Source organism: Papio anubis, chromosome 15 (assembly GCF_008728515.1).
Source record: "Papio anubis isolate 15944 chromosome 15, Panubis1.0, whole genome shotgun sequence".
Lineage (NCBI taxonomy): Eukaryota > Metazoa > Chordata > Mammalia > Primates > Cercopithecidae > Papio > Papio anubis.
The window spans coordinates 52,537,554-52,565,207 of NC_044990.1; the positions used below are offsets into that span (position 1 = coordinate 52,537,554).

The 27,654-nt window shown below is 39.1% G+C and overlaps 1 protein-coding gene across 9 annotated transcripts in view; it reads right to left on the reverse strand.

Moving 5' to 3' along the window:
• KLF12 (Kruppel like factor 12) overlaps positions 1-26,852 on the reverse strand; it is a 453,886-nt gene extending 427,034 nt beyond the window's left edge. For 4 of the 9 annotated variants that reach the window (XM_017951303.3, XM_031655895.1, XM_031655897.1 and 1 more), the window contains exon 1: positions 26,307-26,852. The gene's annotated coding sequence lies outside the window, so the exon portion shown is untranslated. The remainder of the gene's footprint in view (positions 1-26,306) is intronic. The other 5 variants (XM_031655898.1, XM_031655896.1, XM_021929432.2 and 2 more) reach the window with 3 other exon arrangements.
• Between the last annotated feature and the right edge of the window lie 802 nt (positions 26,853-27,654).

The window sequence follows — 27,654 nt, forward strand, 5'->3', positions numbered from 1 at the left end:
AATTCTTAGTAAAATAAAAATTACAAGACAGTTCTTCAACACAAAAAGTTAGTTCAAGTCAATGGAAATTTCCTACAAGAACACACCAACAATGATCACTTAAGAAATATAAAGAGCAAAGGGGACATTCACAACAGCAACTACTATCAAGTATCTACCGAAGTGAAATTATGAAAACTTATCCATTTTTACTAAAAAGAAACATAGAAGCTTTTAATAAACTGGAAGTTATATATCACATTTCTAGAGAAACAAAATAATTAGGAAAGTAAAATGGAAAAATGAAGTGACAATCATAGCTAAAACTTTTGGGGGAAAAAAACAGGAAAGACTATAATATTGAAATGATGTGGGACTAAGAGAGGATAGTAAACTTTAGCCAATGGTTAGAAGATTTTCAATTTTTTCAAGAAAATTTGGAAATTTAGATTTTCTAAAGTGAAATGTCACATGTTTCTCTGTAGGCTTAAGTCTTTGAAAGCACTGTCTATTTCCCAAGAAAGCATTTCTGAATGCTAAATTGGCCAGAGTGGACGTCTGCCCTCTACACACCCAACAATTCCTGCCTCGCCCAGAGCTCAAGTCGCTTCCTATGTTGGACAGCCCCATCCTCTTTCTCCACCCATTCAAATGCAACCCACCCATCAAGGTGTGGCTTATAGGGCAGTCCTCAACAGATCATTCTTAGAACCTCTGGCATGGATTTATCATGACTCTCCCTCTGCTACAAGAATTACAGTTCTAACGATAGATCGTAATAATAAATAGTAACCCAATGTATTCTGTCTCTTCCTCTAGATTGGTGAGTAGGAACAGTGTCTAATAACAATATCAGCTACTCTCTTGCTGGCCTTTCTTTATACCAAACACTGAAATGATGCTTTCTACAGAGTTGTTCTGTAACCCTCCCAACAAATGCAAAACATGCATTTTTCCTACTTTACAGGTAATGTAGTGCTCAGAGGGGAAAGCAACTAAACAGGCCCTGGAAATAACTAGATTCTAAATTATTTTTTGCCAACTTCACCAATCATATCACAGCTGGTTGGTCTTGGTTGAGTTAAATTTACTTGGGACCCTGTTATCAAACGAGGGCACAGAGGTGAGAGACACAGCAAAAATAAGAACAATGCTAAAGGTAAGAACTCAAGGGTTTGTAATCTGCAGATAGGATATGAGTACTACATGAAGCCCAAGAAGATGTGATGTATTCTAATTGTGTATTTGAAATTGACTTCAATAATATAAGTTACACCGGGAGGCTGAGGCGGGCATATCACCTGAGGTCAGGAGTAGGAGACCTGCCTGACCAACATGGCGAAACCCCGTCTCCACTAAAAATACAAAACTTAGCCAGGCATGGTGGTGGGTGCCTTTAATCCTAACTACTCAGGAGGCTGAGGCAGGAGAACTGCTTGAACCCAGGGGGCAGGGGTTGCAGTGAGCCAAGATCGCACCATTGGACTCCAGCCTGGGCGACAGAGCAAGACTATGTCTCAAAAAAATAAATAAATAAATAAGAATAAGTTATATCAAAAATTAACCTTTTACATTAGCAAATTTTATTGATTCACTTGAACTTGATGTACTCAGTGAAGGCAAAACAGAACAGATGGTACTGTACTGTAGCCTGAAAGAAAATCTGAATCATAAGACAACTTTTCAAATATTCTTAATATTCTTGTTATTTAAGGTACCAATAAAGTTCTTATAATACTTAATTTGTGTCTTTTGTTGAAATCAAAAATAAATCACCTTACAAGAGGCTTCTTTTTTAAAAAATTAAATAAATCTTTAAAATATCTATAATCAATTTACCTTAAGAGAATTTAAAGTAATTCTAATGTAACCTGCCAAAAAATTCTAAAGCTACAAGCATTTGAGGATGTTTCACGAGCTGTGATTGAAAAATCAGAAGACAACCTAATAACAAAACTCTTTCACAAGATAATCTGAAAAGCCCAATTAATCATTCACCCTAAAGAACACATTTTTGTTTAAGTGTCTTTAAAAATTCAATAGAACATCTCGCATTGAAAAACATTAGTGCCAATGGGGGGAAAAGGTCTTTGAAAAGTACTATGAGTTATTAAACCAGAAATGTATTATTTTAAAGAAGTTACAGAAATCCTCAAGATGATGTGTTTCCTCTTTATCTTTAGACCTGTAAAAGATGTGTTTTTAAAAGTTCCACTTATAAAAAAGGCAAATATATCAAAGAAAACTAGATCATTTTTTGGCTATTTCTAAATTTGTTCAGTATTTGTTTAAGGCTAGAAAGCCATAAGTTTCAACCAATCATATTTTGGCTCATATTTTAAGTTATTCATACTTAATATCTGTTCTTTATAGCAGAAACACGTGACTCTTCTGCAAAAAGAAAAAAGGAACATCTAACTTATTACCACAGAACAGGGGTCAGTGGACTACGACCTATGGACGAAACACAGCCATGGCCTGTTTTTGAAAGGCATGCTCCCAAAGAATAGTTTTTACATTTTTAAAGGGCTGTTAAATAAATGTGTGTGTGTGTGAAATGTGTGTGTGTGTGTGTGTATGATATGTAGGCATGACAGTGACCTTATGTGGCTAGAAAAGCCTGAAATATTACTGTCTGGCCCTTACGCAAAAGTTTACTGACCCTGTCAGAGTATAAAAAGTTCTCTATACAGGTATGCCTTATTTTGTTACACTCCATTTTACTGCACTTTGCAGATACTCTGTGTGTGTGTGTGTGTGTGTGTGTGTGTGTGTGGTTTGATTTGTTTTTTTACAAATTAAAAGTTTTAGGCAATGTTGACTCGAGCATGTCATTAGTGCCATTTTTCCAACAGCATGAGTCACGTTTTGGTAATTCTTGCAATATTTCAGACTTTTCTATTATTGTATCTGTTATGGTGACCTGTGATCTTTGACGTTACTATTGGGACTGGCTTTGGGGCAACACAATCCCTAACCTTCTAAGACAGTGAACTTCATAAATAGATGTTGTGTGTGTTCTTACTGCTCCACCAACTGGCAATTCCTTCATCTCTCCCCTGAGACTTAATAACACTAAAATCGGGCCAATTAACCCTCAAAGACCTCTAAGTGTTCAAGTCCAAGGAAGCATCACCTGTCTCTTACTTTAAATCAAAGCTAGAAATGAGTAAGCTTAATGAAGGAGGCAGGATGAAAGCAGAGACAGACCAAAAGCCAGGCCTCTTGTGCCAAAGAGCCAAGTTGTGAATGCCAAGGAAAAGTTCCAGAAGAAAACTGAAAGTGTTACTCCATCAAAAACATGAATAAGAAAACCAAACAGCTGTAATGCTGATGACGGAGAAAGTTTGAGTGGTCTGGATAGAAGCTCAAACCAGCCACACATTTCCTTAAGCCAAAGCCTAATCCAGGTCAAGCTCCCAACTCTCTTTAATTTTGCGAAGACCAAGGGAGGTGAGAAAGTTGCACTGGAAGCCAGCAGAGTTTGGTTCATGAGGTTTAAGAAAAGAAGCCTGGGTCTCCGCATTTATAGCAGGAGCCCCTGGGAGACTTGCCCTGTGTCTTCCCTGCCGGCAGAGTGGGCAACGCTGGTTGGAGGGCAGCCACTAGAGCTTGCGCCTGAAGCACAGCCCTTCTTTTTTCCTTGTCTAGCTCTGCGGCCTCAGCTGCTGCTTCTCTGGAGTTAAAAACTTTAAAGGCCAATTTTACTAAGTCCTGTATGGGGGTTTGAGGCCCATCTTCAACCTTTTTTAGCTTTTTTCGAATATCTGAGGCTGACTGGGAGATAAAATAGGAGGCTAGGACAGCTGCTCCGGCTGGGGAGGTGGGGTCTAGCCGAGTAAATTGGGCTAGTGCCTCTGTAAGGCGATTTAGGAAGGAAGCCGGGTTCTCATCTGGGTGCTGGATGATTTCCTTTAGTTTATCAAAATTGACCACTTTGTTAGAGGCTGCCTGCATACCGGCCAAGAGACATTGAACCATAATGTCCTTCCTACGGCGGCCAGGCTGCTGTGGTTGGTAATCTCAATCTGGTTCTATGGACGGGACAGCCATCTCTCCTAACAGGACGGTGGCGTCGATTAAATGCCATTGATTTGCATGTTGCCTGGTGGCTGCGAGAATGCACTCTTTCCTCTGGGTTAAGAGTGGAAGTAAGAATGACATGTAAGTCATGCCAGGTAAGGTTATATGCTCTGGCCTAGGTATCGAAACTCTTTGGAATATTAGGTGGGGTTGGCTGAGAAGTCGCCAAGTCGTTCTTCAGTTTTGGAAAGGTCAGCCAAGGAAAAGGGGACGTGGACTCTAACCACGCCTTTGGCTCCAGCAACTTCTTGGGGTGGGGGAGGGGGCAACAAACTAGCAGGGGAAGTTGGAACAGACTGAGCAGTAGGGTAGGTTAAGACAGGCTGACTGGTAGAGGGGGTTGAGGCAGGCTGACTGATAGAGGGCTGACTAATGGGGGCCGCTACCGCGGTCTTGGAGCGAGTGTGGATGGAAATGGGAGAGTAAGAGGAGTGGCTGAGGGAGGAGTGTCGGGCGGGGCAGTGGGAGCTCCATAGGGAGGGGTGAGAGGAGTGGCTGAAGGAGGAGCGTCGGGAGGGGTGGTAGGAAGTCCATAGGAAGGGGGGTTGGAAAGTCGGGAGGGAGGTCGCCTGCCGTCGGCCCCATCTGAAATGGAGGTGGATTCCTCCTCAGTTGCTGAGGTGGGGGCCAAGGGCCGGGTTTAGGGGTTTAGGCTAACGAGACCTGGGCCATTTAACAGCGGGCGCACAGGTCTGGGCGAGAGCGCAAGTCCCAAAAGCCTTGGACATAGATAATTTCTGACCACTTTCCGAGCCTCTGTCAGAAATTAGAGCGATCTAATTAAAATGTTACGGTCTAAAGTGCCTTCAGGCGGCCGTTGAGACTGGTTCTATGGAGACGCCCCTATCACGCCCTTATCCTGCCCACTGCCCTCTCCCTTCCAGTACCAATGCATAAAAGTCTGCCACTGGCAGGAGCCAGCGTGACTTCTTCGGCCCCCGCATTTGTGGACCGGAGAACATCACCCGAGAGCGCCGGCGCGACTTCCCTGGCCCCCCACACCTGAGGACCAGAGAACCTCGTCCAAGAGTGTATGCATATTTGCAATAAAAGACTGCCACTTTCTTATGTAAAAAAAAAAAAAAAAAAAAAAAAAAAAAAAAAAAAAAGAAAAGAAGCCATCTCCATAACATAAAAGTGGAAGGTGAGGCAGCAAATGCTGATGGAGAAGCTGCAGCAAGTTATCCAGAAGATCTAGCTAAGATCACTGATGAAGGTGAATACACTAAAAAACAAAAACAAACAAAAAAACAGATTTTCAATGTATACAAAAGAGCAACCTATTGCAAGAAGAGGCCATCAAGGACTTTCACACTTAGAGAGGAGAAGTCAATGACTGGCTTTATAATCTCAAAGCACAGGCTGACTCTCCGTTAGGAAATAATGTATCCGGTGACTTTAAGTTGAAGCCAATGCTCACTTACCATTCTGAAAATCCTAGGCCCCTTAAGAATTATGCTAAATCTACCCTGCCTGTCCTTTATAAATGGAACAACAAAGCCTGGATAATGGCACATCTACTTACAGTATGGTTTACTAAATACTTCACACTTACCATTGAGACGTACTGCTCAGAAAAGATTCCTTTAAAAATATTACTGCTCATTGACAATGCACCTAATCACCCAAGAGCTCTGACACAGACATATGTAGAACTGGATTAAAGCTGTTTTCATGCCTGCTAACACAACATCCTTCCTGCAGCCCAAGGATCAAGCAGTTAGCTCAACTTTCAAGTCTTATTATTTAAAAAATACATTATGTAAAGATATACTTGCCATAGATAGTGACTCCTCTGATGGATCTGTGCAAAGTAAATTGAAAACTTTCTGGAACTGATTCATCATTCTAGATGTCCTAAGAATATTTGTGATTTATGCAAGGAAGTCAAAATATCAACATCAGAAGGAGTTTAGAAGAAGCTGATTCCAACCCTCACGGATGACTTGGAGAAGTTCAAGAGTTCAGTGGAGTAAGTAACTGAAGATGTGGTGGAAATAGCAAGAGAAACAGAATTAGAAGTAGAGCCTGAAAATGTGACTTAATTGCTGCAATCTCACGATGAAACCTTCACAGATGAGGAGTTGCTTATTATAGATAAACAAAGTAAGTCGTTTCTTGAGTTGGAATCTACTCCTGGTGAAGATGCTGTGAAAATCAATGAACTGCCATGGCTACCCCAACCTTCAGAACCACCACCCTGATCAGTCAGCAGCCATCAACATCCAAGCAAGACTCTCCACCAGCAAAAAGATTATGACTCATTTAAAGTTCAAAAGAATGTTAGCATTTTTAAGCAATAAAGTATTTTTAATTTAAGGCATGTAGATTTTTTTTTTTTAATCACAATGCTATTGCATGCTTCATAGGTCATTACAATGTAAACATAACTTTTATGCTTTGGGAAAATGAAAAAATTCTAGTGACTTGCTTTATTGAGATATTTGCTTTATTGCAGTGGTCTGGAACCAAACCCACAGTATCTCTGAGGTATGCCTATAATTAAGGTCTTATATGTGGGTCACTGACATCATACTACACTCTAAGCTGCCAAATAGATTGAGTCAGAAAATTAAGGGATGAAGTATGAATGAAAGGTGATTGTTTAAAATATCTTTAATAATATTTAGGGCAGAGACATACTATTAAAATTTGAGATATGGCAGCATCAAGCTGTCAATGTGGGTTCAAGAAATTGCTCTACTCTCAATACTTGAAAATACTGGAGTTTTAGTTGGGTGCTCATCTCACAGATGGTATTTAAAGGAGCATAATGTGCTATTTCATACACATGTCCCCCTGCCTCTAATCCTCCACTCCCTTTTTGCCTGGAATAGTCTTACTCATCATTCAAACCCAGACAAAATGCTTCTTTCTCAATGAATCCTCTAAATCATGGGGCCCCAATACCCGGGGCCATGGACCCGTACCTGGTCTATGGCCTGTTAGAAGCTAGGCCACACAGCAGAAGGTGAGCAGTGGGCCACGCTCTGCCTCCTGACAGATCAGCAGCAGCGTGAGATTCTCAGAAGCACAAACCCTACTGTGAACTGTGCATGCGAGGGATCTAGGTTGCATGTTCCTTATGAGAATCTAATGCCTGATGATCTGAATAGAAACCATTCCCATTCTCTCCCAGTCTGTGGGAAAATTGCCTTCCATGAAACAAGCCCTGGTGTCCTAAAAGGGCTGGGGACCACTGTTCTAAATCTTCCAAGTTAGTTATCCCCTTCAAAGCTTTCAGAACTTTCTATACAATTTTTTTTTTTTTTTTTTTTTTTTTTTTTTTTTTTTTTTTTTTGAGACGGAGTCTCGCTGTGTCTCCCAGGCTGGAGCGCAGTGGCCAGATCTCGGCTCACTGCAAGCTCCGCCCCCCGGGTTCACGCCATTCTCCCGCCTCAGCCTCCCGAGTAGCTGGGACTACAGGCGCCCGCTACCGCGCCCGGCTAGTTTTTTTTTTTTTGTATTTTTAGTAGAGACGGGGTTTCACCATGTTAGCCAGGGATAGTCTCGATTTCCTGACCTTGTGATCCACCCGCCTCGGCCTCCCAAAGTGCTGGGATTACAGGCTTGAGCCACCGCGCCCGGCCTACAATTATTTTTTACAGAACTTGTAACATTGTATTATATTTTTGTTTACTTTTCAAAAATTTCTGAATTTCTGGTAGCAAAGACCTTATAACCACTAGCATTTAGCATAATACATTGCCCATAGTGGACTGATTAATTTCCTGTGGCTGCCCTAACAATTTTCCACAAACCTGGTGACAACAGAAATTATTCTCTCGCAGTTGTAGAGAAAGGGAAAAGCAAGGCCACAACTCCTTCAAAGGCTCTAGAAAAGAATCTTTTCCACCGGGCGTGGTGGTTAACACTTGTAATCCAAGCACTTTGGGAAGCTGAGGCAGGTGATTCACCTGAAGTCAAGAGTTTGAGACCAAGCTGGCCAACATGGTGAAACCCCACCTCTACTAAAAATACAAAAATTAGCCAGGCGTGATGGCAGGTACCTATAATTCCAGCTACTCAGAAGGCTGACAAAGCGGAATCACTTGAACCCAGGGGGCAGAGGTTGCAGTGAGCCAAGAATTACACCACTGTACTCCAGCCTGGGCGACAGAGTGAAACTCTGACCAAAAAAAAAAAGAATCTTTTCCTTGCCTCTTGCAACCTCTGGTGGCTGCTAGCACTAGTTGGTATTCCTTGGCTTGTAGCCACATCCTTCCAATCCTTGCCTCTTGTCTTCATATTGCCTTCTCCTCCTCTGATGCTTGTAAGGACACTTATCATTGAATTTAGATCTTACCCAAGAAATCCAGGATGTTCTCATCTCACATCTTTAACATAATTACACGCGCAAAAACCACCTTCCAAACATGGCAATATTCACATATTCCCAGGATTCAGATGTGGGCATATCTTACTGAGATTTACCATTCCACACACTATCGTTGCCATACAGTAAATATGTGCTCAGTTTTCTTACCTTAGACCCACATGAAATAAACTTATAGATAAAGCCAAAAATGAAGAAAAGTGGAAACAGGAAAACTTAATTTCTTCCCTTCTCTGATAATGTCCTCACTGAAAAAGAACCACTGAGGCATAGCCAGAAAGCTTCACCAGCATTTTTTTACTGAGAAATTACTAAGGATTACTTAACACAATGCCCAGTGACAGATCACTGGAGACCATTTCTTTGCTCCTAGGGAAAAAAAGGCCAGAGATATATTTTCTTCCTCACAAAGCAACACTCTTATTCACATCAAGCAGGAACCTGCTTTAAGTGAAGTTTCAATTTCTTTAAATCCTTTATACATGGCCATGAACGTTTTACAGCATGTGTAGTTTTACATGAATGGTAGAAGCCAAACTACTAAGACTTTATCCATATAGGAAATTTAAGTGTTTAAAGCCTTACCTCTCAAGATTTCAGGCTTTCATTCGAAACAATCTCTTGCACATCATGAACATTCAGTGAGAATAAGTTGATTCCTATGGCTACGATTGTTTCCTACACACAGTTTAACATGTCATAGCAGAACTTTTCAGAAAATATTTTAACCTTACAAAGATCAAAGACGACTATGATCTTCAAATTAGGGTCGGAAACTAGGATAGAAATTTCAAAACTTCCATAAACTATAATTAGGCCTGAAATAATTGTTCTATTCAAGGTTTACACTATTAACTGAAGAGACCAATTAACTACTATTAATATAGTATTATCTAGCAGATTATAAAATAATGCTGGCAATATAATGCATCCATAGACTCAAACTCTTCAAATAAAACATCCCTAATGTCCCACTATACCAGGGAACCAAGATAATGAAAACTTAGCCAAGAGTGAATGTAAGAAAAATGTCAATCACCTTGCTGCAAGATTTGGTAAAAAATCTATTTTCTCTACTCTTATTGCAACATGATAAGTTATGAAAATTCCAATCAATTAGCCAAAATAAGGTAATCATTTCAAATAGAATTATTAGTATTCCTCTATTTATCAGTTTATTTAAAGAAAGACTGATTCTGATCAACTTGATTCACAATTAGAACAGCACCTCCCCTGGTAGCAAACAGAACACTCAGCACCCAGATCGTGCTTTCTGGATATCATTCTACAATGAAATGAGAGACCCTTGGAAGATTGGCTGATTTGGTAGCTGTGGCAGCGAAAATATGAGATGAGCCTGGAGAATCCTGTAATACCAGAAAGTTAACAAAGTACTCAAAAACAAAGGACAGGGGGATGTCACTGGGCCACAAGAGCAAATCTGAAAGCGGTCTTTGGTCAAAGCCAGAAAAATCTAAGTAAGAGACTAATGCAGTATTAGCTTATGACTCCACATGTAAAATAAATATGCATGTATCCATGCCAATATACATTTAAAATAAATGGAGAAGAAAGTAATCTATAGAATTCTAAATATGATACGCAGTTATTTCTTAAGAGTAGGCAAGACTTAGTGACTCACTTCCACAGAATAGAGTATGGAAAGGGGAAAAAAATACAGTAAAGAAGCTTGGCAAATACCAATTTAACTAAGTAATTAAGGTTAAGACCATCAGTGGTATCTTGTGGACATCGTGATATGAAACAATGATACCCCTGATACGATACACTGAGAAGCGTACTTCACCTCTGTGATATTGTTTTCCAAGACCCCATAAGCCAGTTTAATCGTGAGAAAAGCATCAGATGAACCAAAACTGAAGGACATCCTATAAAATTCCTGACCAATACTCCTTAAAACTCTTAAGGTCAGGAAATAAAAAGAGAGACTAAGAAACTGACACAAAACAGAAAACAGGTATAACAACTCAAAGCAATATGGTACCTTGTTCGTAACCTAAAAGAGAAAGTAGACATTAATGGAAAAGCCAGTGAAGTCCAAACAACAATAACCTGCCAATGTTGGTTTCCTGGCCTTGATAGATATGCCATGGTAATTACACTAGGTGTCATTACACATTGTCAGTTTTTGTATGTGCATGTATGTGTGTGTTTTTTGAAGTCCTTATCTGCTAGACAAATATACTAAAGTTTTATAGTTAAAATTATATGTCTGAAATTAGTTGCTCAGGGGGAGTGAGGCCAGAGATTTATGAAACAAGATGGCAAAATGCTGAGATTTGTTAAGGTTAGTCTGGGTGCATGAGGGTTTCTTGTACTATTCTCACTACTTTTGTATATGTTTAACATTTCTCATAATAAAAGAGACATTAAAAAATACTTTAAATGTCTATGATTCAGTCAGCCTTCTTTAAATAAAAGTTTTTAAAACAAGCCATGTCTCACAATGTTTAATGAACTTTACCAAGTTTGTTATATTGTTAAATGAAATTCTTAACGATCAAAAGACAAAGACCTTTTTAAGTGCTTTATTAGTTATGTTGTAAAGGAAAAGTTGGTTTCCTCTGAATGGTGTGACTTTCCATACATTATGCTCATCTATTTCCTGGTAGATAAGAGAATGAAGGACAAAGTGGTTGACTCACTTGTGAAGGCTGGTAGGTCGAGGCAATGAAAGAGAAATGCACTCTCACATTACATTTATTAAATTATGGTCAAAAAGTTTCAAAACTGATACGAAAATGGAAATAAACGAGTCCCTTCAATATATTATCACCCCCCAAAACCCAATTTACAAATCAACCTTTCCAACATCTTAATTGTAAGAAGGTGCAAGTCTATTAAGATAGGGAGCTGCACATGCTCATGTGCACACACAAACACACACCTCTTCCCAAGAACAAAGTAAAACTACAAAGAGAAAAAATAATGAAAGAAAAGATGCAGTAATTTAAAGATCCAGGAGACCAAACATGTGAAGAGAAAACTAAAGGAGAAAAAGAAACAAATTAAAGAAAGACAATAATAATACATCAACTTCTTACCATAATAATTATTTATCTCAGTATCTACTGTTCTCTTATATATAATGGTGGGAAGTCAATCAAAAATTACAAGGGCAGGGCACAATGGCTCACGTCTGTAATCCCAGTAACTTGGGAGGCTGGGGCAGGCAGATCACTTAAGGCCAAGAGTTCAAGACCAGCCTGGCCAACATGGCAAAACCCCGTTTCTACTAAAAATACAAAAATTATCCAGGAGTGGTGGCATGTGTCTGTAACCCCAGATACCTGGGAGGCTAAGGCAGAGAATCGCTTCAACCTGGGAGGCAGAGGCTGCAGTGAGCCAAGATCATACCACTATACTCCAGCCTGGGTGACAGAGCGAGACTCTATCTCAAAAAAAAAAAAAAAAAATACAAGACAGAAAAACAAAGCAAGAAACTACCCACTGTCAACAGATAAAGCTGTCAACATAAGCAGACCCTCAGATAGCAGAGATCCTGAAACTAACAAATTGAGAGTTGCAAAATAATTATAATTAAAATGTAAAAGAATCTAGAGAAAAGGGTAGACAACATGCATGAACAGAGAAATTAAGCAAACGGGTACAAATTTTTTTAATTCATAAAAAATGCTAGGCAAATAACTTTCTATGAAAAATGAAGAATTCTTTCACTGATCTTACAACAGACCTGACAGCAGGAAGAATTAGTAAACTTGAGGACAGGTCAATGCAAATTATTCAGACTAAAACTTGAACAGATAGGGGAGAGGTGCAGAAGACCCAAGACTTGTGGGGCAATACCAAGTAGTCTAATGTGCTTGTCAACATAGTCCAAAGGGAAAAGAGAAGAGAAGGGAGGGAGGGCAATAGAAACACTGAAAAGGTAATGGATAGAAATTTATGAAAAACTAAGAAAAACAATAAAGCAGCCTAGAGAATCCAATGCATGATAATTATAAATGATAACACACCTATATACCTCATAGTAAAACTGCTGAAAAACAAAGTTAAAGAAAAAAATCCTGAAGGCAGCCAAAGAAAAGAAAAAAAAGAAACATTGCATATAGACAAAAATAATTTCAAAAGATATCTTTTCAGAATTATATAAATGAGAGGATACTGGAGCAATATATTTAACATAATGGGGGAAAACTGTCAACCCAGAATTGAATATCCACCTAAAATACTTCAGAAACCAAAGCATATAGACATCTTTACACAAGCAAGAGCTGAGAAATGTCATTCCCAGCAGACTGCACTGCAATAAATTATTTAGGTAGGTCAGGTGCAGTGGCTTATGCCTGTAATCCCAGCATTTTTGGAAGCCAAGGTGGGAAGATCACCTGAGGTCAGGAGTTCAAAACCAGCTGGGCCAACATGGTGAAACCCTGTCTCTACTAAAAATACAAAAATTAGCTAGGTGTGGTGGCGGGCATCTATAATACCAGCTACTCAGGAGGGTGAGCCACAAGAATTGTTTGAACTCAGAAGACAGAGGTTACAGTGAGCTGAGGTCACACCAGTGCACTCCAGCCTAGATGACAGAGCGAGACTCTGCCTCAAAAAAAAAAAAAAAAAAAAAGTATTTAGGTAAAGAAAAAATTTATTTAGGTAAAATTAATATGATACTATATAATTTATATAGTGTGGCTACTATATCCACACAAAGAAATAAAAACCCTGGAACTAGCAAAAATACGAGCAAAAATTTTAAAACACATTTTTGTCTGATGTTGAATCTTATTAAAGGTAATTTACTGTTTAAAGCAAACACAGTAGCCAGGAAATGGATAGGCTATAACATGTGTAAGTAAATTATATGAAGAAAATAGCACAAACAACGAAACAGAAAAAAAATGGCAATGGCAATATACTAAGATTCTGCTATCATACAGTAAGAGGTAAAGTATTATCTGAAGTTAGGCTATGAGAAGTTAATGATGTATATTAGAGTCACCACTAAAATTATAAAACAGAGATGTAACTAATAAGCCAATGAAGGAGATTATATAAAATACTAAAAAATAGTCAAGCCCAAATAAAGCAAGATACGGGCAACTATGAGAGAACAAAATGAGAAAAATAGAAAACAAATAGCGAGTTCCAGAAACCCAAGCATACAAAAATTATTTTACATTAAATTGCCAAAACACTCCAAATAAAAGTTAGAGATGGTAAGAACAGAGAGCAATTCACTAAGAAAACACAACAATCCTAATGTGCACACACCTAATAACAGGGTTTCAAAATATATAAAGCAAAAACTGACAGCACTAAAAAGAGAATTAGAGAAACTCACGACTGTACTTCAATACTTAAACCCTCCTTTCCCAATAACTGACAGAACAAGGAGTCAAAAAATCAGTAACAATATAAAACAATATAGAATTCTACAGTGAATTCTCCCACACTTTTATGGAAGAAATAGTACCAATTCTACACAAAGTATTTCAAAAAATAGAAGAGAATGAAAAACTTCCCAACTCATTATAGACGTTATGAATATCTTGAAACCAATATCAGATGAATACATTAAAAGAAAAGAAAAAAAGCTAATGACCATTATCCCATTAAACAAAATAAAACAAGCAAACAAAAAAAACTCTTAAAAATAAAATCCAGCTATGCATAAGATCAAACCTTATGTAAGCATGCATATTTTTGAAATATAAAAAAAAGACATGAGCAAATGAAAAACATCCGCATTCTTTAATTGGGATAATACAATGTATTGCAAATAACATTAAAATGTTAATTATCCCAGGAGTATATATAATGTAATACAATCCCAATTAAAATCACAACAGGGTTTTTGAATATTTTTTTCCCAGGGGAGGTGTGATGATGGATAAAATATTCCTCACATATGAATGCTAGTTACATGTATTAGAATACCTAAGAAAATTTATAAAGAAAGTTAGGTACTACAGGATATAGGAAAACATTATATGACAAATGTGAAATTTATATTCTCTGGAAAAAGAACATATTACCTCAAAATTGCTGCTGATACAATGGTATTTCTATGCTCTGAAAGTAAAAAGTAGACCCCCTCTCTTATACCATATACAATAAATTCCAAATAGATTAAAGACAAAAATGGGGGGGGGGAAATTAAATCTAGTGAGAAGATTGCATGCCTACTTTATCAACGGAGAAAATCTTAAAACAGGACACCAGAGAGAAAGAGAAGGAACTGCTTATATATTTTAAAGGTTGTATACCAAAGGATACTTCTTGAACAGGCAAAAGATAAAAGATTGGTTTATGAAAAAAATTACTTGCAATGGAGATGTCAGGCAGATGGTTAGTGGCTTTAATATAAAATGAATTCCCACAAAAGGACAATAACCAATTTTTTTAATGGGCAAAGAATATGAAAGGACAATTCTTATAATAATTCTAATTTGCCTACAAACATTGGAAAAGATATCCAAAGTCACTAACAATCAGCAAATACTAATTCAAGTAACAATAAGATATCACCACACAATTATCAGACTGGGAAACATGAACTATTGCTGATGGTGATTGGGGATAGGGTATTTGCCTGCATTGCTGGTAATAATGTGAATTACTATATCCTTGTCAAAGCAATGTGGCAACATTTATGAACATTGATACATTTTGAATGGATCATCCTATCCCTAGGAATCTATTCTTTAGGTCTCTCAGAAGACACCTATAAAGTTATTTACTACATCATTAGTTTAAAAGCAGCAAAAACTGGAAACACAGTATTTCCCTCTAATAAATGAGTGATTGAGTACACTATGAAATAACCACTCTTGGAATACGATGTAACAATTTTTTAATTGATTAGAACAGCAGCAGCTGAGAAGGATTTCTCTTAGGCAGCACTGAATGAAAAAAGATAAAAGAGTTTCAAATAAACTCCTTCCATTTTTGTAAGCAGTGACTAAAAAACTGTGTGTATGTGTTCCTAACGCTTAACAACATGAAGAAAAATATAAAAGGACAAATAATCGTGCTAAAAACCTAAGTTATGGACTAATGGAATGCTATTTTTGGCTAGAGGAAACAATTCCCCCTCTCCCCCGCCAAAAAAATGAATTTTAAAGTTTCCATACAAGTATACCCACTTATATCAGAATAATATATTTGTAAACAATGCCCATGAAAGCAAGCTTCTGCAAAACAATGCTTATTTTCTAACGATCTTCAGTTGTGTTTCTTTGAAAACTTAAAGAGTCACAGAGGTAAAAAAGTAAAACTAAATCACATGTAAATATCATAAACACCTACTTGTGTGTTGGTTGGAAACATAAAATGAAATGCCTTTAAAATGTATTATACACATTTAATATAAAACAAATGTGCAAAAAGTTTTTGAAAGAAAACACTTACAAAAGTACACGCTTAAATAAGAAAAGTTTTTCTAGTAAGATTAAAAGTACTTCAAAGAGACTACAGCATAAAACTAAAAATACCCAGGGTACCTTTTAGGCACATTAAAGATCTAAAAGAAATAAACTAAACCAGAATATACCAGCTTGGGCTTGCCTCTCGGCTTAGATATCTATCCTGCTTCTTTCTTGATCTGCCTATATTGTAGGACAAAGCCCATGTTTTATCTTCGTATGTATTTACACACCTAGCACAAGCCTTGGCACATGGTAAACGCCCTAATTTTCTTCAAAGAGTATGGATGTCTCCAACTCCACACTCTCTATTCCAGGGTCAATGGGTTGATCTCTCTGGTATTACAGATGGATTCTCTTTACCTTTTTAAAGTGCATTTTGGAAGAAGGTAAGAATTCATCTGATATTCACTGAGCATTTCATATTAACTAGACACTAGTGACACTTCTTTTATGCATTGTGAACCTGCAAAGTTTTAACTTATCGAGACTAAATGAAAGTCAGAAAGACAGTAGTAATTATAAAACGGGAAAAAACTATTTTACTGGTGTTGGCAATTAGGGTTCTAGTTCTGCCAATTTTTAGACTTTTACCTTCTTTTGATTAGTTAGTGTTCTCATTATTTACAAGGGTAACATGTGTCCAATCCACCATACAGGACCATCAAGATGAAACTGAAACCACTCTAAACCACCAAGCACAAAGCAATTTTTGTTGTTGTTGTTGTTGTCAGCCCATACTTATCAAGTACTCTAAACTGTCTTCATTACTGTTATTTATAAATAAAACACAAGGTAACTGCCTCAGCCTTGAGTTTTGGTATAATCCCACCATAGTCAATATAGTGCTAAAAAAAAATATTCTATCAATGCTTTTAATCTACTCATTGAGTTCATTTCTTTCCTCAATGAAGTATTTTGTGTTTGCTAAAGTTACCTGTATTCATATCTAAAGTAGAAGAGCTAATGTATATTCCAAAGTCTGTTAGCCTTGAAATATCCTCATACTTCAATGCTTCTTTCTAAATATTCCTTCAAGCAACACTTCTGATAAACGGCAACTGTGATCTTCTGCAAAATTTACGTTTTCAAGTTTTCCCTTCCACTGTTCTCATGTTTTAAAAAACTGTATTCCTCTTAATATGTAAACAATATTTTAATACAAATTAAATATTCCCATTATTTAAAAGATTTTTTGGTCAAAGTTAAAATTCCTAGCATTTAAAAATAAAATACATCAGATTTTTTCAAAAATATGGAAGACCTTCATTAGATAGCATCACATGAAGTACATTTAAAATTTTATTCATCAGTCAACTTTCTTTGCTTTTGTTGCCCAAATAAACCATCTCTAAACTCATTATAACACCATATACCCTACTGGCCAAGCACATCCTAGACTCTATTTTTGGAAAAGAAAACTTCCTGGTGATATGGCAAATGATAAAAATTTGCCAAAACACCATAAAACCATCAGCTCTAAAAGAGAACAGAAAGAAATAAACGGGAAATCACCACAGCTGCCAAAATAATGCTTTTAATTTGCATTCATCTGTTAGCAGGTTTGCTTTTTCTATTAAAAAATATAAACTGGACCACATGTGTTGGCTCACAACTGTAACTCCAGCAGTTTGGGATGGCAAGGCAGGCAGATCACTTGAGGTCAGAAGTTGGAGACCAGGCTGGCCAACATGGTGAAACCCCATCTCTACTAAAAGTACAAAACTCAGCCGGGCATGGTGGCCCACACTGTAGTCCCAGCTACTCGGGAGGCTGAGACAGGAGAATCGCTTGAACCCGAGAGGCGGAAGTTGCAGTGAGCTGAGATTGTGCCACTGCACTCCGGCCTGAGCAACAGAGCAACACTCTGTCTCAAAAAAAAAAAAAAAAAAGTGTGTGTGTGTGTGTATATATATATATTCATACACACACACACACACACATATATACACACACACTGTTTATATTAAAAAATACAGTTTATGTAAAAAGATACACATATACACTGTTAATATAACAAATCTTTTCCGCATATCTACTAAAATCCTGAAACCTCGATTTCCCAGATAGAAAAAATTTTTCCCCAGGTACTTTAAACAACTTACAGCACTTGGTCCATTTATCACAAATTACCTTGTATTATAATTTGCCACATAATTCTTACCCCCCACTCCTTGATTTTCAACTCACTAATGATACTGGATATTGTCCTACCCATTTTCATATAAGGGTCCAGAAGCGTAGTAGGAGCTAAATACGTGTAAGTCAAATGGATAACTGAAGCACGTTCTAATAAAAATAACATTATTATTGCTTATATTATGTCCCTAACTTTGATAGCTTTATCCAATAGCAGAATGCATATTAGCCAGAATTTATTGGTCTACTATTACCACTGCTGTAGAACATCCTATAGCAGTTTACTTCTAAAATAATTTTTTGGATGAGGTGTCATAATTTGTTTTACTACATATATTAGCAAACACTTAATTGACTTCTTTACTGAGGTATATCTTGTAGTAAACGTATTCTAGTAAACATAGTATGTCAATACAATCTACAACAAATATAATAATACAGCCTCTAAACCATATTTATTTGTATAATACTCCCAATTTTACTCTATTCTCCAGTAAGGCTAACTCTGGAATACTACATTTAATGCCAGAGGGAGGTAAGAGTAACACAAGGGGAAAGTCCAGGGGGCTTTCTACCATTCAACTCTCTAAAGCTAACTGGCTATTCACTATAATTTCATTACTTTCCTTTGCTGAAAATCAATTTCCATATCTATGAAATAAAAATCATAATATAGTTCATAATAGAGTACAACAGTAAAATAGCATATAGTGCACATAGCACATATGTGCTGTATTACATGTCAAATACACTACACATGACATATAAGTTGTATGATTCAAATATATATTAAATGATACAAATACATATGATACATAGATTATAAAGACTACGATACCTATATTATACAAATATCACTGAATATTAATTTAATAAAAGATGGAATCTAATAATTGTATGAAATTCTGTATGCTTTCTCCTGAAAGCATACAAAACTCAAATATATAAAAGTGATTGGACCAGACATGTTTTAAAGGAGACTCATTCTCACAGACAAAAGGAAAATCCCAAAATCTGCATTTATATACAATCTATTAGTCATTAAAAGTATCTGTATATCATTTTGTGTGTTCTATTTCATTGTTTTCACAATTCATCAGCTTAACTCCATGTAGCACTTCCAATAAAGATTCATCACTTTCAGCACATCTAATGATTATCGTCTCAATTTTATATCAAGATAACAAACTGTTTCTCAAAACTAGATGCTTTCATTTTCCCTTTTTCCACTCGTTTTGTTAAAATAAGATAAAAAACAATAAAATTTTCCAAATAATTTTTGAAATTTTTGCCAGAAGTGGCAAAGTCACAGTGCTGTAGCAGGAGTGGGGGTTACTTGGCAAAACAGCAACACAACAGCCCAAAAAAGGCATTCATCAAATGATGTTTGTAAGTCAAAATCGAGTACATAAATGGCATTTCAGAGGTGACACATATAGTATTCCATGTGCCAGTTATTTGAAAAGTCAATGATATAAAAACCAAGGTATACCAGTACCTGTTTACTAAAGAGTACATATTAAACAAACTAACATATGAAAAACCAAGTTCTTAACTTCTGTATTATACTAGGTATACAATAAGGAGTATTTTATTTTGTACCCACTATTTACTCTGAATGGCTGTTTGTTGGTGTTACTGTTGTTGTTTTAGAGACAGGGTTTTCAAGGCTGGAGTACATTGGCTCGATTGATCATAGCTCACTGCAGCCTTGAACTCTGGGATCAAGGGATCTTCCTGCCTCAGCCTCCCAAGCAACGGGGAATACATGCACATGCCACCACACCTGGCCTGAATGGTAGCTTTTAAGAGAGGCATCAATACACTAGAGCAAATATTTATAAATGCAGCATGGTTTAATTCTACTATACTACAAGATTTCTTTTTGCAAGAATTATTTTTTTTCTTCAGGAAAATAAAGCGAATTGAGGAATGGTTGACAGAGTTGAATATATTTAGCTACTTAGGTTGGAAAAGACCATGACAGTGGCATTTTGAACAAGGCAAATCAACAAACAATTAACACCAGAAGGAATACTATGAGCTGTGGGGCCTGAGAATACTGACTGGAACACAGTGTATTCTTAAAGCAAGAGATGATAAATAAGAAAGTCCCACAAAAAGTGATGTTGATATTTGCAGTGATAATCGTAACATGAATCGAAGTCAGGCAAGATACCTGTGACATGGAAAGAGTCTAAATGAGTTATATTGAAGAGCTAGTTTGAGTTCGTTTCTTTGCTCTTGCAAGGGTATAAAAAAATTTGTTTTGTTTCTTTTTTAACTGGAGAAAATGCAGTTGGGGAGAAGTCATGTAAGTGTGTGATTATAAATAGGTATTCAATAAATGTACAAATAACATGTAAGAGCCTTATTATCTGCCTTTATTGTGCATTTTATATAATGTTTTAGTTAAGAACAACATATAGCATGTTGCAACAATGTTTGAGTCTAACCAAGTGACTTTTAAACCATAAATCAGACATAGCTTAATCAACGCAATCTTGATTTAACTGGGGATTTGCAGTTCAATGTACTGCTTGAAATTATAGTACATCACAACTTTAATAATTCTATTTCTAAAATTAAGGGCTGTTTCTTAATGACCAGTTGATAGTAGCTTCAGGTGACTCATTAAATAAGTAGTCTGCAGATTTTCAATCTCTAATCATTGTTCATCTTTATTTTCAATTTTCTGTAAATGACCATGTGAACTGTAATTTCATGTGTTTTTCTTTTGACAAGCTTGGATACTTCACCTGTATTATATAAATATTAATAATCAGTAACTTTTATACCAACTACGTTGAAACTTTTTAAGAGTGACTTTCTCAAGGTCACAGAGCAAATCTCTGGTGAGACAGGAATGGAATTCATGACCTTTGACTGCCAGAAGTTTTCTACCCACACTCGGAAATTCCTTCCCCATAAGCGTAATTTATATGCTCACTTTGAGAAGCAGGAAAGTTTATCCCTTTCAGGGGAGGGCAGTGTTGGGGCGGTGGAGGTACAGCTGGAGTGCTTTTCCCATCAAATCAGTTGCCACATGAGAACTTTGTAGTTTTACAAAGTGACTTTTGGCCACATTACCCCATTTAACCCTCACCACAGCCCTGTAAGCTACATATTATTTTTTCCATTTCACAGACTCAGAGAGGTTAAGAAATTTGACCAAGGTCATCCACAGCTAGTAAGCAAGAGAGCAAGACTCGAAGTGAGATATTTCTGCCCCTGAAATTAGTTACGATTCAAGGATGTATAATCTTAGAGGTTACCATTCATTATGAAATGAAGGAAGGTTTTCTTTACATTGTTTTGGAATAATTTAACTTGGTTGCCATTTAGGTTTGTTTTCTTTAAGGCAGGGTTGTTTTTCTGTTTTATTATGAGTTAGTTCGATAATCTCAAAGTGAGCACAGTATTACTAAACATAGAATTTTTTTAAAAGACTGTTTTTCTCCCTTTTGTATACACGTGTGGCTTTTTAATGTTTTTCTTAGTCATGAAATTTTACTATAATTCTTGCTCTTGTGTATGGTGTGTGTGGGTGCGTTATGTGTATGGGTGCGTTATATACTAATATAGACTACAAAAACACACATAAAAACATATGAATATAAATAATAAATATATACATACACACATAGACATACAAGATAATGAATATATATGTATATACAGTATGTAGTTATTCTTCAGTATCCTTGGAGGATTGACTCCAAGATCCCATCCCCCAGCAGATACCAAAATCCATGGATGCTCAAGTCCGTTATAAAAAAAAATGCAGTATTTGCATATAACCTGTGCACATCTTCCTACATACTTTAAATCACCTCTAGATTACTTACAATCACTTATACAATGTAAATGCTATATAAATCGTTATGGTTTTTTTATTTGTATCATTTTTATTGTTGTATATTTTTTTCTTGAATGTTTTCAATCTATGGTTGACTCCCTTAATGCAGAATCCACAAATAAAGAAGGCCAACTGTACACATACACATCATACCAGGAATTACTGTGAAAGGCCATACATACTGAAAAGCATGGCGAATGTCACACTTGGGACACAATTCACGGCTGTCAGAGCCAGCAGGTAGTTATCATGGTAGCTTCTATAGTCTTTGATAGGGGTGGGGAAACTATCCCAAAGGTCTCCTAATTTATTCCCCTGTCACCTTCCACGCAGCAATACAGCAGTAAGGGCTTCCTGCTACTTTTGCACCAGACAGCAAATGTGTTTGGAGCAGTCTAATTATTACACTAATAAATATTCAAAAATGTAGACCATGAGAGTAGCAACAAAAGAAACGCATGACTTTAAGTTGAAAAAAAAAAGGAAGAAAGACCATACTAGAGCAGAATTCTTTGGGTGAATATCCTGTAATCTACTGTCGACCAAAACAAATTTTTATGGAGCAATAAGACTACTCAAGTAGCCACTTTATGACAATAAACACCCAAAACAGAAAAATCCTTTTGTAACATAATTACTGACAATATAGAGAGAAAGTAACCATTTAATCCACAGCATGTCTTCTGTACCACAAGAACTCAATAGCTGACATCAGATGGGGTGTGGCCAACCTAGGCCCTAAAAATGAATTCTGGAGGGTGGAAGTCAGGCAGCTCTCTGGGCTGGGCTTCGGATCCTAAGCAGGTCTAACAGAGCCTAAGACTGTTGACCTTCTGGGCATAGGGCAAGGCCCATCTGTTTATTTGCTTGCTTTTGGGAGGAGTGGTTGTGGTAGATGAGTTAAGGCTGTGGTTATAGGGCGTTGCCAGTTATTTAATTTTAATATTTTTACCCTTACATTTTGTACACAGTTAAAAGTTGAAAGCTGTGCATAAATTGCAGGCTGAAAAACAAGTAAGTGTGAGTTTGAAAGGAAAAATAAACACTGGGCAAAAATATAAGCCATTTCCAGTCTATGATAATACAGTATTTTCAAATAGAAAATGACAGAGAAGCAACTACAACCTATTTCAGACTTATTTAAAAAATTAAAGTTGTAGCCAGCACAGTCGCTGATGCCTATAATCCCAGCACTTTGGCAGGGGTTTACTTGAGGCCAGGAATTCAAGATCCAGCCTGGACAACACAGTAAGACCTCATGTCTACAAGAAAATTTTTAGCTGGGTGTGGCAGCGTGCATCTGCAGCCCTGCCTACTTGGGAGGCTAAGATGGGAGGATCCCTTGAGCCCGGGAATTTGATCTATGATGATGCTACTTCAGTCCCGCCTGGGTGACAGAGTGAGACCTTGACTCAAAAAAAAAAAAAAAAAAAAAACTGTTTTCTAAGCAGAAAAGGTAATAATGGTGTTGAGATTTTGAATGAAACTGTCTTGGGATTTTAGCTCATGTTCATTAATCAACATGCAACTGGCAAGTAGAAAAACTTATAAACAAAAACTTTTCAAATGAGTTTGTGCCATTACTAGTTTTCTAGTTCAATACACAATCTACAGCTAGATTTATGAACTTGACTGTTTCTCTCACAATATTAAAAAAACAAACCATTTGATGCTCCAATTTAATGGGATCACTGTAATATTATTAATTTGCAAAAACATAAAGTTCCGTGCTTTCCATGTTGTATAATGGAAAAAAATGTCCAGGACCTTTATATATTCATCTACTTAACAATATCCCTTCACCGGGTAAGGTTACTCCAAACTCTAGATTAACCAACACTGGCTTGAATTCAAAATGCTCTCAGCATAGGCCTAGAGGCCTAAGCACTTATGTTGTCTCTGCCAAGATAAAACACACCTATATTTAAGGCCAAATTATTTCACTAAGTTGATAACAGCCTGCTTCATGATATACTGTAACATCTAAAACTCACTGGAGCCTGTTTAAAGTGCCTAATTTCCCTGCACAGGAGGCAGGGAAAATAACCCTGAGCAACATGTATATTTTCACATGACCAGAACACGATGGATATTACAGGCCAGACGCATGCTCTTCAGAATGAACGTCAAGCATCCCGATTTGTTCTCCCCTTGGCCTGGGGAGAGTGAGTGCACTAGTGTTTGCAGACCTTCCCTTTCAGCACACACATAGGCTGCAGCTGTAGTAAACAACCACCGGCCAAGAGTTGCTAAGGTCAAGGTCTCAAATGCTAGACCAGGACCATTTCCTCCCAAATGATAGTCATTTCTGAAAAAAGAACTTGGGGAGGGGCGGTGTGGAGAATATTAAGGACTCATTAGCACAATTTTTTTCAATAAATAGTAATAAAAAGCATTCCACAATTAAGTTCAGCTGACTGCATTGATAAGTAGTACATAAATAAATGAAGGATTTCAAAAATAAACAGAAAGCCTGAAGAATGTTTTGTTTAACGTGGCACAGTTATGTTTGTTACAGGGTCTTAGTTCAAAATTATGAAAATTGTATGTGAAAACATTTCAAATTTCAAATTTTCCCAGTACATTTCATAATAGTTATTAATTGGTAGAATAATAAACCTCTTTCCTAATTTTTATATGCTCAAATTGCTCTTTCCCCAACTCAGAGGAGCTTAATATACTCAATCTAGTACCAAGATTGACCGGTCTGCAACAATAAAGATATAACTTACGCAACTGAAACGTTTGTCCTTCAACATCCTATTTCCACCATGCTTCTACAGTTTAAAATTTTCTATTCTAAGTATAGTCCTTTATCGGAACCAATTTCTATGGGGTTTTAAAAAATGCACACAACATGTGAATGAGGTCTGAGGACAGCACAAGCAAGCTTTTTTCCTTGAGGGAGGGGGGTCCACTGTTTTAATTAAATGTCAGTTCTAAAAGCGTCTCTTAGAAGACGATATACACCCACTCTTCAAAGTGACCACTCCTATTCCCATCACAAAACGCTTCTTGCTAAAAGCCACCAAATTTATTTCAAAGTATTTACTTATCTAAACAACTCTATCGTCCAGTAAGAAAAGGGCATGGAAGCGTCTAGGTGGTTTTGCAGAATGACGTGTATTTGATTGGCAGATGTCTACCGAAGTCACTAGATGCACACGCACTAAATGTAAATAGAGTTGCTCGTCTCTCTGATGTTACAGGGAAACAGAAGCTAACGCTGGTGTAAAATAAAATATCAGAATGCTCGGCCGAGAATTCCATTAGCTAGTGGAATTATTCAAAACTATCCATACAGAACGACACTTAAGCCATCTACACAGTTAAATTAGAGGGCTGACAATACTAACTACACAAACTGTTTATCCACATCACACATTCCGTTGTATTAATACTCTTTAACTCAACACAGTCAGGTTTTATCAGCTGAAATAAGACTATTACTATTAAAGTATGCAAAACTCGAAGCGCAGGGTGAAGGGGGTTGGGAAGCTGCAGGGCATATAACAAAGGAATTGGTACTTTTTCCAAGCATTTGCCTCAAATGCACTGCGAAACAAAACTGTTGAGTGCACCCCACCCTTTTCCCCCAAAGATAAAAGTTTTCAAAGTTCTTGCAGACAGCTCTCTACCCAACAAAAGCAGGATTGATTCTCCCCGTAGGGGAGCATCTAACGTGAACACCAACTAATGTCGCGGAGGTCAAGTCCGAACCCTCAGAGTGAGCTTCTAAGGCAAGAAGTGGCTCCCAGGCCGGCTCTGCGGGTTCCCGGCCCAGGTGGACGTGCAAAGTTGCCCCTTGTCAACTCCGGCCAGGTCCCCCGTAATTGAAAATAACAGCCACCGGCCAGCCCCTGGCTACTTGCATGGACCAGGCACTGTAGCAAGTGACAGTTACACATCATTACGACCAGAGACAATAATGAATGTAGCACCAGGAGCACTATTCATGCCAGCAGTGTCATCTCTGCCTTAACCCCTTCCCCTCCACTCTCTCCAGTGCGCGCGCACAGCCCACACGGCCCCGGTGCGGAGCTATTCATCCACCCCGCTCGAGGTCGGGGGGCCAACTACTTCCACAAGCCCCCCTCCCCCCCAAGTTCAGCCCTGGGGTTTTATTTCTCATCCTTGGCAACTGTCAGGCAAACACTGCAACCAACAATTCCACTAGGGGTAGAAAAACATTTGCTTAATTCACGTTACTTGATAACTTCTTCTGAAAAAAAAAATTAGGGGAGGGGGAAAGAAACCTCCTTCTTTCTTCTCCACGAATCCGACCGACGCTACTTGCTTTGCAACAGCATCGCCCTTCCCCGGCCCCCTCCCGCTTCCCAGCACTTTCCCCCTTTAAGAACACAGACCAACCAAAATGATTTAACTTGAGCAGATGACAGAAGGAAAATAAAACACGTTAAGAGAATACGGTCTGATTTGGGATGGCAAAAAAAAAAAGAGGGGGTTGTTTATTTTGATAAGAAACGGAATCGGCACAGACCTGAACAGAAGCTGCAGAGCAGGAGAAATTGTTTTCTTTCCCTCACACAGAGTCCCCCTCTCTCTCCCTTTCTCTCTCTCACACGCGCGCGCGCGCACACACACACACTCACTCGCACACACACGGCGTCACCCGCGCACACGCACACGCAGAGCCTCTCAGCGGCTCTCTGCAGTTCTCAGGAAATGAATGGGGGGCAACCCGGGGAACTGTTGTACTTGCAAATGACTTACCCGGATCACATGATGCGCTAAATGTAGGGTGGGCCGGTGGGTGGAGGCTGCCGAGACGCGAGCCCCGGTCTAGTGTGGGGAGCCTCGCCAGGCCCGCATCGAATTACCCCGGGGCCCAGCCGAGGGGGTTGCAGGACGCCGCTTCTCCTCCCTCGCAGCCCGCAGCTCAGGAAACCGGAGAGGCGCTTGGGGTGGGGTGGGGTGGGGTGAGGTGAGGGGGGGCCGAAAACAAGAAACCCCCAAACAAAAGAGCTCCGGGTCCTCCTCCCCAGAAACAAAGCCCCGCCGCTGCGGGCGAGCCCCGGGGTGGGGCCGAGGGCGGGGGCGGCGGCGGGGAGGGGCTCGCTCAGCAGGCGCTAAGTCGCTTTATTGCCATAAAATGGGGCCCCCGAGCCGCTCCGCCCGAGGATTAGGAGGCGGGATCTGAGTGTGATGGTTGAAATCCCCTGTGGGAAACTAACCCCTCCCCGCTCGCAGAGGTAGAAGGCAACACCCACTGCCCGGCCCTCGCCTCCCCGCCCGGACCGCCGGGCTGGGTCCGCGGCGCCTCCACCCCGCCCCACCCCGCCCCACCCCTGCCCCCGCCCCTCGGCCCCGGGCCTCGGCAGCGCTTCCCTTTCACCTGCACCACTTTGCTGCGGCACCCCAAATAACCTAAACATGTCCCTGGGAGCTCGGGGAGTAGTCGGCCGAGGGGGCCTAGGTGGCCCGCGGGGACTCGCGGAGGGAGGGACTCCTGGAGGGCAACTCGCCGGGCAAGGACTCGCGCCGAGAAGCGAGAAAGTCCCCTCTTTTGTGTCAGAGCGCGCCAGGCAGGCTTAGGAGAATTCGGGAACCCAGAAAGCGCGCAGCCCGCTTGGGCCCCCACCCCTCGCCGCACCCGCCCGGGTAGGGGCGCGCAGTGGAGGGAGGGGGCCGTCGCCCGGGCTGTCCCTGCGGCTCGCCCGCCAGCGAACTTGGAAAGGTGTGGGCGGAGCCGGCCCGGGCCGCCGGCCGGGGCTGCGGGGCCGCTCGCGGGGACCGCCCCCGGGAGCCGGGCATCGCCCGCGCTGGGCAACAATGGGGTCGAGCAGGGGCAGCCCCGCGCGCCGGTGGGGCGGGTGGGGCAGGCGGAG